The sequence below is a fragment of the Cebus imitator genome, unplaced genomic scaffold (genome assembly GCF_001604975.1).
Source record: "Cebus imitator isolate Cc_AM_T3 unplaced genomic scaffold, Cebus_imitator-1.0 Scaffold10, whole genome shotgun sequence".
Taxonomy (NCBI): Eukaryota; Metazoa; Chordata; class Mammalia; order Primates; family Cebidae; genus Cebus; species Cebus imitator.
Window position 1 is genome coordinate 2,371,828 of NW_016107325.1, and position 6,330 is coordinate 2,378,157.

The 6,330-nt window shown below is 37.1% G+C and overlaps 1 non-coding gene across 1 annotated transcript; it reads right to left on the reverse strand.

Annotated features, from left to right (window-relative positions):
- Positions 1 to 5,941: 5,941 nt before the first annotated feature.
- LOC119474175 lies at positions 5,942 to 6,046 on the reverse strand. Its single transcript, XR_005203466.1, has one exon. It is a non-coding gene; the product is annotated as a U6 spliceosomal RNA (small nuclear RNA).
- Positions 6,047 to 6,330: the final 284 nt, after the last annotated feature.

Consider the following 6,330-nt stretch of genomic DNA (forward strand, 5'->3'; position numbering starts at 1 on the left):
TTTGCTCTTTAAGATAAAGTTTTGGTTATTGATTTGAGATCTTTCCTTTTTTTAAAAAAAAAATGGCATTTCTAATTATACATTTCCCTCTAGGTGCTATTTTTACTGTATCTCATAAGATCTGGCATACTGTGTGTTTATCTTCATTCATCTCAAAGTATTTTCTAATTTCTTTTATGATTTCCTTTTGGACCTTTAATTATTTACAACTGTGCTCAATTTTCATATACTTGTGACATTTCCAAATTTTCATGTTATTAATTTCTAATTTCATTCCACTGTGGTCACATAATATTATTTGCATCATTGCAGTCTTCTACACTTTATTAAAACTTGTTTTATGGTCTAACATATGTTTTATCATAGCAAAGGTTACTCGTGTGCTTGAGAAGAATGTTATTGTTCTGTTATTAATGAATATAGGTTCTTTAGATCTCTGGTAACTGGATTATACCTTGTTCAAGTTTTCCATTTTTTTGAAGACATTCTGTCTAGCTATTCTATCCACCGTTGAAGTTGAGATAATTAATCTCCAACTATTGTTGAATTGACTATTTCCCCCTTTAGTTCTGTTAGTTTTGCTTGTGAATTTGGGGTTGTTCGGTGCATATATGTTTATAATTCCTATATCATTTTGATAAGTTAACTGTTTGTTTTGTTTTGTTTTGAGACAGAGTCTCACTCTGTTGCTTAGGCTGTAGTACAGTGGTGTGATCTCAGCTCACTGCAACCTCCACTTCCTGGGTCCAAGTGATTCTCTTGTTTCAGCCTCCCGAGTAGCTGGGATTTCAGGTGCATGCCACCACACCTGGCTGATTTTTGTATTTTTACTAGAGACAAGGTTAGTCCATACTGGCCAAGCTGGTCTCGAACTCCTGACCCCAAGTGATCCACCTGCCTTGGCCTCCCAAATTGCTGGGATTACAGGCATGAGACATTGCACCTGGCTGATTAACTCTCTTATCATTATAATATGTCCTTCTTAGTCTCTAGTAACAATTTTTTGTCTTAATGTCTACTTTAATAATACAGTCATTCTAAATCTCTTTTGGTTACAGTTTGACTGGTACATCTTTTTTCACGCTTTTATTTTCAACCTCTTTTTGTCTTTAAAGTCTCTCATAGACAGCATATAGTTGGATCTTGTTTTTAAATCAGCTAATTTTTTTTTGAGACATAGTTTTGTTCTTGTCGCCCAGTCTGGAATGCAATGGCATGATCTTGGCTCACTGCAACCTCTGCGTCTTGTGTTCAAGTGATTCTTCTGCCTCAGCCTCCCAAGTAGCTAGGGCAGTGCAGAAAGGAAATGTGGGTTGAGAGCCCCCACACAGAGTCCCTACTGGGGTACCACCTAGTGGAGCTGTGAGAAGAGGGCCACCATCCTCCAGACCCCAGAATGGTAGATCCACCAACAGCTTGCACCATGCACCTGGAAAAGACATAGACACTCAATGCCAGCCCATGAAAGCAGCTGGGAGGGAGGCTGTACCCTGCAAAACCACAGGAATGGAGCTGCCCAAGACCATGGGAACCCCCCTCTTACATCAGCATGATCTGCATGTGAGACATGGAGTCAAAGGAGATCATTTTGGAACTTTAAGATCTGACTGCCCTGCTGTATTTCAGACTTGCATGGGGCTTGTAGCCCCATTGTGTTGGCCAATTTCTTTCATTTGAAATGGGTGTATTTATCCAATGCCTGTACCCCATTGTATCTAGGAAGTAACTAGTAACTAGGTTACTTTTGATTTTACAGGCTCATAGGTGGAAGACCTTGACTTGTCTCAGATGATACTTTAGACGGTGGACTTTTTGAGTTAATCCTGATATGAGTTAAGACTTTGGCGGACTATTGGGAAGGCATGACTGGTTTTGCAATGTGAGGACATGAAATCCCTGGAGGGGCCGGGGCAGAATGATATGGTTTGGCTGTGCCTCCACCCAAATCTCATCTTGAATTCTCATGTGTTATGGGAGGGACCCTGTGGGAGGTAATTGAATCATGAGGGCAGGTCTTTCCCATGCTGCTCTCATGTTAGTGAATAAGTCTCATGAGATCTGATAATTTTATAAGGGTGAGTTTCTGTGCACAACCTCTCTCTTTTTGCCTGCTGCCATCCATTTAAGACATGACTTGCTCCTCCTTGCCCTCCATGATGATTGTGAGGCTTTCCCACCCATGTGGAACTTTAAGTCCATTAAACTTCTTTCTTTTGTAAATTGCCATATCTTGGGTATGTCTTTATCCGCATGAAAATGGACGAATACACATGTATTTGTATAGTTTCCAAAATTCTTCTTGTTATTGATTTCCAGTATGATTCTGTTGCAGTCAGAGAGGATGCTTAATATTATTTTAATTATTTTGAATATTTTAAGACTTGTTTTGTGACCTAACATATAGTCTATCCCTGAGAATAATCCATGTGCTCAGGAAAATAATGCGTATTCTGTAGCCATTGGATGAAATGTTTTGTAAATATCTACTAGATCCATTTGATATACAGTACAGATTAAGCCCAATGTTTATTTGTTGATTTTCTGTCTGGAAGAAAATGGAGTGGTGAAATCTCCAGTTACTATTGTATTGGAGTCTCACTCTTTAGCTCTGATAATATTTGCTTTATATTTCTGGGTGCTCCAGTATTGGGCACATGTATATTTCAAATTGTTATATTCTCTTGCTGATTTGAACCCTTTATCATTATATAGTAACCTTCTTTGTCTCTGATAGTTTTTGTCTTGAAATCTATTTTGTCTGATATAAGTATAGCTATTTTTGCTCTTTTTTGGTTTCCATTGGTGTGAAATATATTTTTCCAGCCCTTTATTTGCAGTCTATGTGTGTGTTTGTAGGTGAAGTGCATTTCTTGTAGGCAACAGATTAATGGGCCTAGTTTTATTTATTTTTAATCCATTCAGCTACTCTGTCTTCTGATTAGAGAGTTTAGTTCATTTACATTCCGTATTATTATTGATTAGTAATAATACACTTATTCCTGCCATTTTCTTATTTGTTTTCAGGTTGTTTTGTGGTCTTCTCTCCCTCCTTTCTTTCTTGTCTTCCTTTCAGTGAAGATTTTCTCTGGTGATATGATTTCATTTTTTGCTTTTTATTTTTTGTGTACTTATTGTATGTTTTTCAAATTGAGTTCACCATGAGGCTTGCAAATACTATCTTATAACTTATTATTTAAAACTGATAACAACTTAACACTGTTTGCATAAACAAAAAAGCCAAAAGAGAACTAATAGACGATGTCTTAACTTAATTCCCCTGCTTTTTAGATTTTGTTGTTGCTTTTTATACCTTACTGTACTGCCTATGTCTTAAAATGTTGTAGTTATTATTTTGGATTGGTTCATTGTTTATCTTTCTACTTAAGATAAAAGTAGTTTACACACCACAATTAGAGTGTTATTATGTTCTGTATTTTTCTGTGTATTATCACCAATGAGTTTTGTGCCTTTAGATACTTTCTTCTTGCTCGTTAAAATCCTTTTCTTTCTGATTGAAGTACTCCCTTTACCATTTCTTATAGGACAGGTCTGGCTGTTGATTAAATTACTCGGATTTTCTTTGTCTGGGAAAGTCTTTATTGCTCCTTCATGTTTGAAGTGCAATTTTGCTGGCTATACTATTCAAGGATAAAAGTTTATTCTTTTCAGCACTTTAAATATGTCATGCCACTCTTTTCTAGCATGTAAGGTTTTACACTAAAAAGTCTGCTGTCAGATGTACCAGAGCTTCATTACATGTTATTTGTTCTTGCTGCTTTTGGGATCTTTCTTCACCTTTGACCATTGGAGTTTGATTATTAAATGCCTTGAAGTAGTCTTGTTTGGGTTAAATCTGCTTGGTGTTCTATTACTTTCTTGTACTCGGATATAGATATCTTTCTAGGTTTTGAAAGTTCTCTGTTATTTTCCCTTTGAATAAATTTTCTATCCCTATCTTTTTCTTTACCTCCTCTTTAAGACCAATAACTCTCAGATTTTCCCTTTTGAAGCTATTTTCTAGATTCTGTAGGCATGCTTAATTGTTTTTTATTCTTTTTTCTTTTGTCTCTTCTATGTATTTTCAAATAGCCTATCTTCAGCCTCACTAATTCTTTCTTCTGTTTGATCAGTTCTGCTATTTAAAAAACTCTGATGCATTCTTCAGTGTGTCAATTGCATTTATCACTCCAGAATTTCTACTTGATTATTTTTAATTATTACAATCTCTTTGTTAAATTTATCTGACAGAATTCTGAATTCCTTCTCCGAGTTATCTTGAATTTCTCTGAGTTTCTTCAATATAACTATTTGGAATTCTGTCTGAATGGTCACATGTTTCTGTTTCTCCAGGATTGGTCCCACATGCCTTATTTACTTCTTTTGGTGAGATCACATTTTCCTGGATCATCTTAATACTTGCAGATCTTCTTCTGAGTCTGAGTATTGAAGAGTTAGGTATTTATTGTAATCGTCACAGTCTGGGCTTGTTTGTACCCATCTTTCTCGGGAAGGCTTTCCAGATATTTGAAAGGACTTAGGTTTTGTGACCTAAGCTGTATCTGCTTTAGAAGGCAGTAACACTGTGGTTCTCACAGACTCACAGAGGTACTTCCTTGATGTTCTTGGACAAGATCCAGAAGAATTCTCTGTATTACTAGGCAGAGATACTTCTTCTCTTCCTTTACTTTCTCCCAAACAAATAGAGTCTCTCTTTCTCAGTTCTGAGCCACCTGGAGCTGGGGATGGAGTGACACAAGCACCCCTGTGGCTGCCACCCTTAAGAATGACTAGCTCAGACCTAAAGCCAGAACAGTACTCAGTGTGGCCCAAGGCCTGCTGTAACCACTCCCTGGCTACCACCTATGTTCACTCAATGCTCTAGGGCTCTACAATCATCAGCTGGCAAAACCAGCCAGGCCTATGTCCTTCTCTTCAGGGCAACACATTCCCCCAGGCCCTGTGTGGGTCAGGGGTGCCATCCAGGTACCAAGAACTAGAGTGAAGCACCTTAGAAGTCTACCTGGTGTTCTATTGTGCTATTTTTGAATTATTTTCTTAGTGGGTGTATGTTAGCCAGGGTTCTCCAGATAAACAGAAACAGTGGGATATATAGAGATATGTAAGAGGATATTTATTATAGGGATTGACTCATGAAAATATGGAGGCCAAGAAGTCCAACGAAATGCCGTCTGCAGATTTCCTGGGAAACCAGGAAAGCCAGTGATATAATTTAATTCAAGTTCAAAGGCCTGAGAATTAGAGTACCTGATGACATAACTCCCAGTCCTGAAAACTTTAATCCTGGTGGGGTCTACATTGGTGTAACTCCATTTCCTAAGAACTTGAGTTGTGGAGGGGTTGGAAGTCCTAGAGTTTGAAGGCCCAAGGAAAGGTAGTTTTACTATCTGAGGGCAGGAGAAGACGAATGTCCCAATTCAAAAAGAGAGAGAAAATTAACCCTTCCTCTGCCTTTTTATTTGATTCAGGCCTTCAACAGATTAGATTATGTCCACCCACACTGATGAGGGTGGATCTTGTTTGCTCCGCCTATTAATTCAAATACTAACCTTGTCAAGTAACACCTTCACAGACACACCCATAAATAATACTTTACCAGCTATGTGGGTATTCCTCAGGCCAGTCAAGTTGACATATAAAATTAATCATCACAGGTTGCTGTTAGAATTACAACATCATAATTTATAACAATCTATTTCCATCACAGGTTGCTGTTAGAATTACAATATCATAATTTATAACACTCTATTTCAAGTTAATGCCAACTTAATTATAATAATATACACAATTTTGTTCCTATATAGCTCATCCCCTTTCCCCTCATTTTTGTTACTGTCATGCAAATTATAATATATAATTCCAAATCTAGATATTCTACTCTTTACTGATCATCTCCAGTACATCGTGTGCCCTTGAGTACAGGAAAAATATGAAATACTTTGCAAATTTAAGTCATCCTTGCACAAGGACCATACTAGTCTTCTCTGAATTGTTCTAATTTTGGTATATGTGTTACCGAATTGAGCACAATGTGATCTGATTTTACCATTACAAACTTCACTCTGACAGTGTGAAAAATGGATTAAAGAGGAGGCCAGTGTGAGGTGAGAAGACAGATACAAAATGTTGGAGTAAATAGATAAAAGATGAGAGTAGTCTAAACTAGAGTTCAATACTGAAGTGCTAGAGAACAGAGGCTGACAACAAATTTGAAAGATATTAAAGAGATAATATTAACTAGCTATGGTGACTAAATAATAGGGTTGAGGAAAATAGAGAAGGGCAAAATGTTTAGCTTTCTGCATCATGTAA